The sequence below is a fragment of the Chrysemys picta genome, chromosome 1 (assembly GCF_011386835.1).
Source record: "Chrysemys picta bellii isolate R12L10 chromosome 1, ASM1138683v2, whole genome shotgun sequence".
Classification (NCBI taxonomy): Eukaryota; Metazoa; Chordata; order Testudines; family Emydidae; genus Chrysemys; species Chrysemys picta.
In genome coordinates this window covers 116,192,362-116,205,942 of record NC_088791.1, presented here as the reverse complement: position 1 = coordinate 116,205,942, position 13,581 = coordinate 116,192,362, and the positions used below count along the sequence as shown (strand labels likewise).

Here is a 13,581-nt window from a genome sequence, read left to right as displayed (position 1 = left end):
TCATGCTCTCCTTACAGGATCATGAGGCCTACACTACAACTGGATGTAAATTTTCGGGTGGAATATTTTTCTGTTAGAAAATTACAAATCAAACTCGAGACATTCCACAGGAATGTGTTGAATTTGATGAAGCTTCCAATGGAATCCAGGCAGATTTCCGACACCTGCCTGGTTTCCTGCCAGCTAGCTCACCTCTGTGGCTCCTCAACTGCCTGCTTGCTGGAGAACCCGCAGGGGCTTCCGGGATCCTGGGGAGCATATTTTGTTTCAGAAACAGCAATACATTCCCCCCGCTGGAACATTTCAGTGTTCTGAAACTAAATACTATAGAATTTCAACTTCCATGAAAAATGTAGATATTTTGGCTTTTCGTCTCCATTCAGGAGGATTTTTTTCCCCATAGAAGTGGAATTCAGTTTCCTGACCAGCTTCTGCCTAAACCAACACCTGGTAGGTCTCCACAGATCCTGAGAAATCTGCGGGAGCCCACAGCCATATATGCAAGACCACCTCTACCCCTGGCTCTCTGTTCTCCCGCACTCCCTTTCAGTTTGACTCCACTGGAGCTGCTCGACAAAGGCCTCCCCTCTACCCAGAGCAGCCTATGAACTCATTGGGTGGAGCTCTGTGGAAAAGACACCTCAGAAATCTCAGTGGGGCAGAGGGGGTGAACAATGCAAGCACCTTCAGCCCCCGCCCTCACCAGGGACTGTGAATGCTGGAAGCAGTCTCTGCAGGATCAGGAGGAGGTGGGTGGGTGCTGTAGAGAGAGGATTGAGATGAGCCCCTTCCATGCAGGGTGGAGAAGGAAATCCAAACATGGAGACTCTCCTTGATGTGCAAATCTTGGAAGAGACAAGCAGGGAAGAAGTGAAAGATGGCTATCTAAGAAAGATTCTTTACTAGCCTTGGGTATAGAGTTTAGGTTCACACAATAAAACTAAGGCCCTGATTCTGCAAAGATTTTAGCCCATGTAACTCTATACACAAGTAGCCCTAGTATGCACAAACCTTTGAGGCCTCACTTATTATCTGAAGTTCAACATATCAAGCACTGGTAGAGCCCATCAGCCACAATGAGTTCTAACCAAACTGAAAAATTTGAAAATGGAAACAGCTGAGATATTAATATTTAAAACTGCACTGCTGCAGTGGACGTATGTAATAACTTTTCAAAGGGATTTTCAGAAGGATTTTTTTTTAATACTGAACACACAGCACTTGTCCTAAATACATATTTACATGATGCACTGGAAAAACTCTTTTTAGAAACTTTCCAGTCTTCTGGGTAAATAATATCCCTTTTAAAAATTGTGAATACATATTTAACTGATTTACCAGAATGGCTCTATTAGGTACATCATAAACAATTTTTTTTTAGACTGGCCTAGTGAATGTTTACTGATAGAGTGGAAAAGGAGACAGATTATTTAAACTGATCTTTTAAAATAATGCAATTATTTGTTTTTTTTTTTAAATCCCGAAACAAGACAAACAGAAAAACCCCAAGGCAATGAAATACCAAGATTATTAAGAGAAATATTTAAAGGAATTCTGCTGGGGGCCAGAATGGTTTGTTAGAGTATAATGAGGAACTTCCACATCATGAACCAATATTTTATTCTTAAAACAACAACAACAACAAAATCCCATGGTCCAGATTCTGCCCTCTGCTATGCAGATACATGGGTGAGGCTCTCCCCCTTCTCCCCCCGACTCCCAGAAAGAAGACAAGTAGAATTTCAACTTGGTGCTCAAGAGAATTGAACTTACTCTTATGTAACCAGCATAACCCAGCATGAAGGGAAAGTAGATTGAACACTATAAAGCATGGCCAGTTTGCACACAGACTGTCATCCTTACCATGAACTAACTATGGGGTAGCTTGCTTTGCAGCTTGTTGCATGCATCAGGGGCTCCTTGCACCCCTGTCCCCGCACTACACTTCCTGTATGCCATCCTCTCATCCGACTATTTCAAGGACTCCCTGCAACTCCACTCAATTCCCTCCATATTAAGGTCCCCATTTTTCTTCTCCCCTGCCAGCAACTCTGTGTGCACCTCCATTCTCACTTCCCTCTGATGCCCTCCATTCCCCCTGCCCCCAGGGCACAGGCTTTGTGTGCCCCCAAATCCCATCTTTTCCCCATGCCAAAGGCTCTGCATGCCCTCCTGCCCCATGCCAGGGTCCTTCAGTCTCCCCTTTTCCAAGGGTTCTGTGTGTGCCCCATTCTCTCCCCTCTCTCCCCCAGTGTCAGGGGCTGTGTGAATGCCCTCATTCCCTCTTTCCACCACCACCTTTATTATTTGTTTGGGATTTAACTCTTTCAGGACATCACCGTGTTAAAGTGTTGGGAGGATGAGCAGAGATGCGATGTGGTATTTTTATACCAGTTGTTTGATATATATAGATGATTGCAGAGATGCTGAAGACCTGCCAGGGGCTTCATGGATTTCTCATTTTCTCCCTTTCAGTGTTCTGATTTCCCCCAAAATTAATAGGGTGCTGGCCATTGAGGCCTGGAACATTCTCTGAAGTTTTCAAATTGATTAGATGGGACATTCAAAACTGATGATGTTACACACAGACAGAAAGATGTCAGAGTTGAATATAAGGCCTTTGCAGGCCTGGCAAACAGGGGTACATGCTTCTTCTCTTCAAGCACCTGACCTTCCAAACAATTACACTAAAGCTTGGTCTTGCAAAATTACTTATGTGCAGGCATGATCAAATCCCAAAGAACCAGAAGGCTTCACCCCACTGATTGTCCCTCCAGTCCAACTCCTCCTTTGTAATTCTGCTGTGACCAGCAGAATTTGTGGGTCTGCTGACCCTCACCAACCAGTACAGCTGGGGAAAAGCTGCAGAACATTTTCTGCAACTATTCTTAAACAAATCCACTTTGGCAGTGTTTACTTTCCATGTTTGTTGAAACAGCAAATTCTAAGCTAATATTGCAGAATACTTGTGAATAACACATTCAAACTGGTACATGTGAGTATTCGTACTGTAAACCTGGTTCAAGTACTGCTCTTATCCAGTGAGTGAACAACAAAAAATCATGTATGACCTATGCATCCTATCCAAAGAGACTGAAATCTAAACACTGAAATCTTGCAAAGAGCTACAAGTCAGAGGCCAAAAATTGTACATAGAAATTATGTGACGAATAGCATTTAAAAACAAACAAATAGAGATGGTTCAAACCATACCATTTTAAAGGGTTTTTAATTATTGAAAACTGAAAAATTGTGTGTGTGGGTTGGTTAAAAAAAACAACTGTTTTCTGAAAACCAGACATTTGGTTTTCAATTTTTGTATGGAAGAACAAAAAGCATCATACTGTAAGAAAGTTATGGATAAAATTGGAGGGAGGAGAGCCACAAAATGACCAGAGATGTAGAAAACCTGACGTACAATGAGAAGTTGAAAGAATTGGGCATGTATAATCTAGAGAAAAGAAGGCTGAGGGGGGATATGATAACAGCCTTCAAATACATAAAAGGCTGTTATAATGATAATGGTGAACAATTGTTCTCCATGGCCACCCAAGGTAGAACAAGACATTATCATCTTAGTTTGCAGCAAAGGCAATTTAGGTTAGATTTTGGTAATAACTTCCTAATAATAATGACAGTTAAACACTGGAACAGGAGGCTGAGGTATCCTTTTCACTAGAGATTCATTGGATAAGTTAGAGAAACACTTGTCAGGGATGGTCTAGGTATACTTAATCCTACTTAAGAAGCACGGAGGAGGCGCTGGACAGGATGACCTCTTGACCAGGGCCGGCTCTAGGTTTTTTGCCGCCCCAAGCAATAAAACCAAAAACATACAAACAAAAAAAACAACAACCTCTGAGAGTGCAACTGCCGAATCAAAAAAAAAAAAAAAAAAAGAATGGCCAGAATGCCGCCCCTGGAATTGTGCCTCCCCAAGCACATGCTTGGTATGCTGGTGCCTAGAGCCGGTCCTGCTCTTGACGTCCCTTCCATCTCTACATTTCCAAGATTCAAAAGAAAGAAAGATTTTGAAAGAACTTCCATTTTTTGATGTAAAAAACACTTAGAAAAAAAGAAGTGGTTTCTCAATTAAAAAAAAAAGACAAGTTCTATAGATTTCTAAAAAACTGATCATTCATAAACAGAAAAAGTTGAATAAAAAGTTATTCTTTCTGAATTATTTGCTCAGTTCTACTGACCAACATCCATTCTGCTACACTCAACACAGTCTAGGTGCAAGATTTAACTCTATGACAAACCTGCTCTTGCAATTGAGTTCAATAGGAATGCTTTGTAGAACAAACCCCACATAAGTCACCAACAAGCGCTGAACCCAGGGCCTTCAGCACCAAAGCACAGGTTTCTCCAATTCCAGCTACAGGTGGTAACAATAAAAGGACTTTAAGGTGGATGGAAATGTAATTTGCATCCACAGTGTAAAAGAGGCCTTAATGTAAATGTGAATCAGTCACTTTTCCCCTGTATGGGTTAGCTATTAGAAAGGAAAATGCCACACTTGTCTGTGCATTGTGTGTGCATGGAACAACTGCAAGATCGGGTCCTACTAAGATAAAAATAATTACACTGTCTGTACTGCAGGAGAACAGGGTATTAGAGTTGGCCAACACCGGGAATTTCTGGTTCACAGGAAATTTTGACATCAAAATGTGGTTTTGGTCCATATCAAAGCGAAAACAAATATTTTTGAAATTTCCTATTAATGGGAATTAAAAAAAAAAGTTTTAAAAAAGTGTCGAGATTCCAAAATTGTTTCAAAAAAATTATTTTATGACTTTTATGATGGGCTGAGGGATGTGCCAGCCGCTGCTTCCTGCAGCCCCCATTGGCCTGGAGCGGCGAACCCAGCATGGTAGCAGAACCTTCAGGAGTCCAGTCTTTCTCCAGCCCACTTAGGCTGGAGTTTCCGCTCCCTGCAGTCTCACCTCAGTTCTCAGGGAACGTCAGGTCTTGCTCCTTGGCAGCTTCCTGATATTGTGCTGCTAACTCAGCCATAGACCTCAGTCTCTCTGGCAGCCCCCCCTTTCTGCCTGGGCTGCAGCCTCTTAACCTAGCTGTTGCTGGTCAACCAATTAGCCACAGCTAGAGAGGTAGCAACTCTGTCCATTAACTCCTTAGTGGCTGTTGCAGAACAGGGTTTATTCACCCCATCACAGGTACAGGTTTCCCAAAAAGAGATCCAGGACAGATTTCCAAGTGTTTAGACCCCACAACTGGAGCCAGATTTTCAAAGGAGCCCCTGGCCCCTTGAGACACTGAAATAAATAATATTTTCAAAATTGCTCCTCATTCAGCATCTCTTGTTATGATACTTATGACCAGATTTTCAAAAGATCTCAACATCCAAAGAACTTTTGAAAATCTGCCTCTGATTGGTGAGGGTGGTAGGCTGACCTGTTTTGAAAATCTATTTGGCTTTGGTGCAACAGCACATGGGATCTTGCATTTAGTTCTAGGCATATAATTAGCAGAAAGTTATTGACAAATTGGATGGAGTTCAGAGAAGAGAAATAAAAATGGCCAGGGGACTAGAGGAATTTACATATGAGGAAAGATAAAAAGAGCTAAATATGTATGGTTCAGCTAGGAGGTAATTAAAGGAGGATATATGCTAAAAATCCATATGTATCCTTAGTCTTCTGTCAAGGATGGAGAGGAATGATTTAGGGTGGGAGACAGGGGTTTAAACTAGCAGTAATTAGATATAGGCAAGCGAGAGAAAATGTAAGCTAAATTAATACCAAGAAAAATCTTCCTGACAGTGAGATCTGTAGGACTACAGAACAAGTTCCCAATGGGATGTGGAATGTACAGTATCCAATGAGTGGAAGTCCTATTGCTTGGGACATTTAAAACTAGTCCAAAGATGTGCTGCAGGGGGCTCTTGGGAGCCCCTTGTTACAAGTCTGCTACTCAAATGAAGCGAGATTTGGTGATTTCTTTGCCTCTGATGGAGTGTACACCTCCCCTTGGAAACTGCTAAAGCAGCTCTGAGGGAGATGACATTGATCCCTAGAGATCAGCAAATGAATTGCAAACTTTTAGCACGTTGTGCCAAGTATTGCACATTTTTAAAAGAATTTCTTATGGAGGATACTCCCATGCAAGTTCTTCATCACCAACCAATTCATGTCACACAACTTATAACTGTACTATGTTATCAAGTCACTTTTCAGGTACACAATACAAACAGATGCAGAGTGTCCCCTAGCAGCAGAACCAAGGGCATGGATGAGGGCAGAATTTGGGGGTCTTTGTACAGTCTGAGTATAGCAGAGCTCAGATCCCATAGTACCTCTCCCCTTGCATTTGAAGATGAGCCAGGCCGGCCTCATTCCCCAGATACGTAGAACCCACTGGTCAGTCCATGGAGGATATGGGACTGTCACAGCTGTATGCAATCAATGGGATTTAGACTCCTAACGCGCTTTTGCAAATGAGATTTAGGCTCCTAGGTCATTTAGGTATTGTGATGCTAAGTGCAGCAATTCCTAAATACCTTTAAAAATCTGGGCATTAGAGAATGCTTGTGAAAATCTGAGCCTAATTTTAGTTCCATTTTGAGACATCTTAAGATGTCTTAAGTTGGACACTCAGAAAATGAAGCACCCAAAATTTGGTTTGAAAATTTGTGCGCTAGCAAGGGCTGGTTGAAAATTTTCTGTCAAAACTATTTTTCAATGGCTAAATTTGACTAAACAAATTTTTTCATGGAAAATGTGTCTGCTTTCTGCAGGAAAATTCCATTTTTTGTTGAAAAACAGAATGCCCAGAAATGGAAATATTTAAACTAAAACCCAAAATACTTTTATTTGGAAATGCTACTGTCATGTCCTATGGGACTTGCAGTTCAGTTGTCATATGTTCCCATTGTCCTCTCTGAGCCAAGGTCCCTAGCCAGATTAGATCTGCCATGATGCACCATAGCTAGGGACTCTCATGATGCTCTGCATCTTCTCCAGACAAGAGGTAAGATCATAGTGTATCACTGAAAATTTAATCCTATAGGGAGTCTGGCCTATAGAGGAGAATGGAAGCTTGTAGTACCCAAACTACAAATCCCAGGAGGCACTGCTACACCATTTCCAAATTGAAAATTTTCAGTTAATTTTTGTAGTTTTCAGATTTCCACCAAAAATATAAATTTTCCATGGAAAAAATATTTTTGACCAGCCCTAGCATTAACTTCTTTTTGTCTCAGTTGTTCATCTGCAACACTGTGATAATAACAATGTTCTGATTATTTCATTACTTTTTGTAAAGAGCTTTGAGATCTTTGGATGGAAACTATACCAATCAGAGAAAGAAGTGTATCTCCATACATCCAATGAGGCAATTAGAAACAGCTATGTTCCCTCATACTCTAGTCTTCACGTGTCAATGTTCAACAAACAGAATTCACATCTTATTACATTTTCTTAGTTCTTTTTTTACTCAATTTTTCATCATGATGGTAAATACTGCATGAAACACTGTTGCTATTATTGCAATTCATTGAAAGTTATTATGTGTCCTTCATTATTTAAATGCCAAATATACATGATTTAAAGAATACTAGCACAGATATATTTCTGGTCATTTCATTTTCAAGTGTTCAGATTTTAAACATGTCAAGGAATGAACTCATTTGAGAAAACCACTGAAAAATGAAGCATTCCAAAGTCAAAAGTGATTGTGTGAGGAATTAGGGTTATTAGGCTTAATTCTGTCACTTTAAATGCAGTAATATGTAGTTACTGTAGTTCTCCTTACAAAAAGAAAGCACTACATTCTGAATGTAAATTATATTTTAGGCTTATAAAACCTTGGAATAGTCATCTAATCAAATAAGCTTTGTTTGAGCACTAGAGAACTGATGTGTGTTTATGTGAGATGGTTAGTTTGTATCTGTGTATACAGAGAGAGAGAGAGAGAGAGAGAGAGTTATATATAGATAACTTTACAAACACTAATTACTTTATGAATATACCCACGCTTATGAGGTAAGTAAGCATTATTAGCCCTAGTTTACAGCTGGAGAATCTAAGGCTGAAACGTTAAGTGATTTGACTAAGGCCAGAGAGGAAGTTATTATCCGCACTAGGACTACAACATAACAGTCATAACCATCTCTCGTCCTAGTCCATTAGACAAGACCACACTGCTTCTCCTGCTTTTGAATTGTGCACCTCCTTGTGACCAGAAATCATACCGGCTGCTTAGCATGCAGTTGGCTGGTAGGGAGAATGTGGAACCTCTAGTGCTCCAAGTACAACCTGAACAGCACTGCTTTTTCACAGACAACAACTGATATAGGGTCCTTTTAAATTAAGAGAGAGATCTGTCCCCAAAAGCCACCCATGGGCAGCTTTAATCTGTAATTGGCATCAACCTTTCAGTTCTAGAGGTTGATTTTCATAGGTTTGTACTGCTTAACATTTTAAGACTAATTTTGCAAAGAAATGGGCTAGAACCATATTTTTTTAAAATAGAAGCTGAGATTCTCTTTTACCTTTCTAATCCTTATTTTAGGGTTGCTCATGTACATGGGCTCTCAAAGGACAGCTCCAAATGGGGATAATAATTTTTTAACCTGCCTCTCAGTCAGGCTCCAGTCCTGCAAGAAGCTACACACAGGTGGACCGTGCACTACTGTGGAGCTCCCATGAAGTCAGTGAGGGTCTATGTGGATATAGGAGTCTGTCTGTGCATAGCTCATTGGAGGTTCAGGGTCTTAGGGCTCCCTGTTGGGGTAATGGGTTTTATGGGGGTGCGGGGATGATTTTTAAAGTGCATTAATGTGTTGCATATTAATTGGTCTGTGTAGCCCCTGCTGGTGCACACTAATCGTTCTCTAGTGCACTTTAACATAGTGCCGGTTGAAACAGTACACACCCAATGAAAAGTACGATGATTATTATTATTGCACTAGATTAGATTAAGATATTTAAAATAATGAAGGACTAAATCAGACTACTCCACACACTGCCACATATAAGGAAGAAAAACAGGCCCTCTCAATGGGCTCCAGATGCAATATTCATATCTGGATCCAGATTTTAGACACTGGGTGCTTGGATGTAAGATTTTGATTTAAACTGTTTTAGAGGTAGGGAATATTTACCAAATCTGGATCTCGTTCCAGGTTCACATTTATAACACCCAAGAGTGTGGGGTGCAGCATATGTCATAAGAATGTACATAGATTAGAGAACACATCAGAGCAAGAGTGGGTTCAGGAATCTGGGGAGTTTTCATTCAACTCTCTCTCTTACAATGGCTAAATTGATAACTTTTTTTTCTTCTTCTAGCCTTAGTCCCATCTATGAGAGGTTGGCTCTTTGAGTCCTTCTCCATTCCAGTGCCACTAACATAGCAATTCCTCAGAAACTCTGCAGCTAATCATTTCCTTTTGTATAACATCCATCCATCTAGTTCTGGGTCTTCTCTTACCCTCCACTTCTAAATTCAACACTCTGTTTCCTATATATTCTACCATTCTTCCTTTCATGGGCCCAAACCATCTAAGCCTGGATTCCTTCAGCTTTTCTATAATTGGTACCACTGTCACACTTCTGAACATAGTTCATCCTTGTAACTCCAAGCATCCATCTTAACAGTTTAATTTCCACTGTCAAGATCTGCTCCTCTCTCTTTTTCAGTGCCCAGCATTCAGAGTCATATGAAAATGCAAGCCTGATTACCGTTTTGTAGATTTTACTTTTCAATTTGATAGGCATTCTCCTGTTCCAGATCACTCCACTCACTTCTTTCCATTTAATCCATGACTTTCCTAGTCTGCTGCTAAATTCATTGTTGGCTTCACCATTATCCTGTATTATTGAACCTAGGTACTTGAACTTCTGCACCTTTGGTAGAGGCTGGCCCCTCAGACTTACAGGCTTGTTGTCTTTCTGCAAGATATAGTCGAATCTACAGATGATATACTCTGAACTATTTCTGCTGATTTTCAGCCATTTCTTTCAAGTATGTACCTCTATCCTGCTAAATCGTCTTCCTCTTTGCTCTCCCACATGAGCACTACATCACCTGCAAAAAGCATGTACCAGGGTGTCACTCTCTGGATGTTTTCTGTGAGTGCATCCAGGACCAATGTGAATGAAAAGGGGCATAGTGCTATGCCTTGATGTACTTCAACTCTTACTAGAAAAACTGTTCATTTTCTCCACAAAGTCTTCTAACGGTGGTAACAGCACCCTTATACGCATCCTGGATGAGTCTGATATAGTGTTCAGATATCTGTTTCATTCTCATACTCTGTCAAATGACTTTTTCTCAGAACATGGTCAAACTTTCTCAACATCAATGAATACTATGTGTAGGGCTTTCCTCTTTTCTCTATATTTTTTCCACAAGCAATTTTAATGTGAAGATAGCATCCATTGTTGATTTGCCTGGCAAGAATCCAGACAGATTGTCACTGACCTTAACTTCTCTTTGTAGTCTCTTATCAATAATTTTCTCCCAGATCTTCATAATGTGACTCATGAGTTTAATACTGCAATAATTACTACAGTTTTGTATGTCTCGTTTTCTCTTTACCATTGGTACTAACATGTTCTTTCTCCAGGCATCTTCCAAAACCTTATGATGAAATTAAATAGTTGTGTTGACATGTACATATTTTCACGCCTACTTGCCCCAGGCGCATCCATAATCTGCTGGTATCAGGACTAAGAGGTTTCTTATCTGTCATGTTGTTCGATGCTTCTGAAACTTCTAGCACTGGTGCCACCAGACCCTGATCTGATTTTATCAGATAGCATGGTTCTCTTGATTCATAAGCCTTTCAAAGCAATCTGGGGTTTTCATTGATTAACGTATTTCCACTTTCACTTTTAATGACTTTGATCCCACCCATGTTTTTAGTTCTCTTATCACAGGCTAAAATGATAACGAATAAAAGGAAATCTCTCTCACAAAATATAGCCAACCTGTGAAACTAACTGCTGCAGGAGGTCATCAAATCAGATACTCGTGGCTGGATTTTAAAAAGGGCTGTTATTTTATGACCAAATAACATCTGTACAGTCATCCAAGCTAAGATAATGGTGATGAAATTTCACGCTTGAGAGTGTAAAATGATTGCTATATAGTTTGGGAAGGAAATTTTCTTCCCAGGTACAGGACTGTACAATTGGGAAGGCACATATATGGCAGGTTTTTGTTTGTTTTTTTCTTGCCTTCCTCTGAAGACTCAAAGGCAAGATCCTGGATCTCATGGCCTGGGAATCTAGACTGGTAAATCCTCTTTTCTTAAATATAATTAAGCACTTAAATTAGACATTTTATTTCCTGGCATCAAAGTCTCTCTCTCCTCTAACTGGTCTAACATTCACGTAAAACAACTGAAGCAAATCTTAGCGGCTGGAAGGTTTACTAATTCACCCTTTTGACCCTAACAGTTTAGAGACAGTGCGCTTGCAAGCGAGTCTGGAGAAGTCTGAATCCAATCTTTGATGCAATAACTTGTATTTACCTGAACATCTGGCTTTGTTTAATTAGAAAACAAAACAAATAAGTACAATTGATCTACTTCAGGTTACGGCGCAACCTAAGGAGAATTTTGACCATTCTCTCTCATTTCCATCAGCACAATTTCCTCTATAGAAGTTTAGCAAGCAGTTAATTAAATTGGGGAGTATCTATGGCTATCTAAAATTTTCAGTGCTATCTTGAGGCAGATTTAATTCACTGGCAACAGCAAGGATAGAACGGCTGCCGAAACACTTAAAACCTCATTACCACATATCCCCTCTTCACCCAGAGAGCCCCCAGCCTGTCCATTATTGTCCTGCCTGTATTTTCTGTGGGATTTTGAAAAGAAAAGGTTCAAAGAGCAAGACTTTCATGCTCCCCTTTCCATGTCAAACACTTTCAACTCCTGATTTCAAAGTATCACTCAGTTGCTGTTCAAAGGCCTTTGGACTCGTAGGGGGGTGAGATTGGAGTAAAAGGTTGCACTACAAAGGCCGTTGCATTCAGAGTAATATCCAGCTTGGAGATACAAATAGTAATATAAACTCAAGCACCTATCAATAAAACTGCCAATATATGAAAGGAGGGACAGAAAAATTCTAAATGGCCTTTTTTCTCTCCTCTCTCCAAACTGGAATCATGCTGTTATTGGTTTGGATGAAAGCCTAATTGATATTTTGAAGTGTTACTTTTCCCTATGTTTCTGTTATGACCAGGGGACCATAGATGCGAGCGAGAGAAAGCCAAATCCCAAATAAGTTAGATAAGAATACCTAAAGAAGTTCCTACCAACATCTAAAAAAACCTGCCTAGCTCTAGTTGAGTATTCATCTACCTCCCCTTCTCTCTCTGTATCCTTTTTATCTGCCTGCCCACAAGATTTGGAACACCATTAATTGGTCCTCAGGGAGGCTGACAGGCCTGTGCTTTTATGACTTGCTTCTTTGTATTGTACACATGTGGGCATCTCTCAGGAGATAAACAAAGGGAAAAAACGTGTTGAAAAGGGGGCAGAATTTGTATAGGTCTAAACACAGAACAGACCACCTTCTCAGTTTACTGTTAATGCTCTAAATTACATGAATAAATTCACCCCCCCTTTTCCCTCCCCAAGTCTGCTTCACTTAATCTGAATATCCTGATTGCTACAGGCTCATCTTCTGAGGAATTCTACCTGTTATTTGAAATAAAACATTCAAACTCCTTCTTTGGCCCCCCTTTCTACTCCTCCCCCTTTCCAACAAAAGACAGAGGTGGTCTTATGGGAAGATAAAAAGAATAGTTGATCATAAGAACTAACCTGGAGCCAACACCTTGGTCTTTCGTCCCTTCAGCAGTTTCTAAACTCTAAGCACCTGCAGCTAATTCTTATAGCTTCCAGCCTTGGTCTTGGATATGCTGAGACTGAGAGACTTTTTGGCACAGCTTTCACTGCTTAGGAAAAATAAGTCCATCACCAAACAAAGAGTTTATCTTTTATATCTAAGGGAAAGCAACCTGTCTTCTATTAAGGTAATAATCTCATTAAATGTGAATTAGAACCTTTTTACTGATGAGCTACAGAATTTTTGTGAGAATTTGTAAGAATTTCCACTGGGCATTTCTACTTGCCAGCAAAATTTGCATGTGAAATTGTTTCCCATAGCGGAACATTTGCAAATAAATTCAAAACCAAATCCTATTTGATTTACTCACATGAAATACATGAGTAAGGAGAGCAGGATTTGTCCATCCTAGACCTCAAAGGCACAAAAGTGTCAGTCTTACAGGCTATTACCTCAAATATTCCTTTAACCAAAGCAAATAGTTATAAAAAGTGGTTGTAAAAAGGATTTGAGAATCATAATGGCTAGGTTCTATTCTTGTTCTACCACTGACACACCTCCTGACAAGAGTATGCCTACACAGCAAGTGTTGTAGATGGGCTAGCCTACCCAAACTAGCTTGAATCCAGCTTGCATGGGTTACACTAGCAGTAAAAACAGTGTGGGCTTGAAAGTCAAGTATGCACCCAGGGTCTATGCCAGGCCTGTACTGCCTAAGTTTTTGCTGTGTAGATATACCATGACACAAGTCATTTAA

At 40.2% G+C, this 13,581-nt stretch overlaps 1 long non-coding RNA gene across 1 annotated transcript in view; it reads right to left on the bottom strand.

The window, feature by feature from the left end:
- LOC135983821 (uncharacterized) overlaps positions 1–12,934 on the bottom strand; it is an 80,709-nt gene extending 67,775 nt beyond the window's left edge. The window contains exon 1 of the long non-coding RNA XR_010601645.1: positions 12,800–12,934. This is a non-coding gene — a long non-coding RNA (uncharacterized LOC135983821). The remainder of the gene's footprint in view (positions 1–12,799) is intronic.
- Between the last annotated feature and the right edge of the window lie 647 nt (positions 12,935–13,581).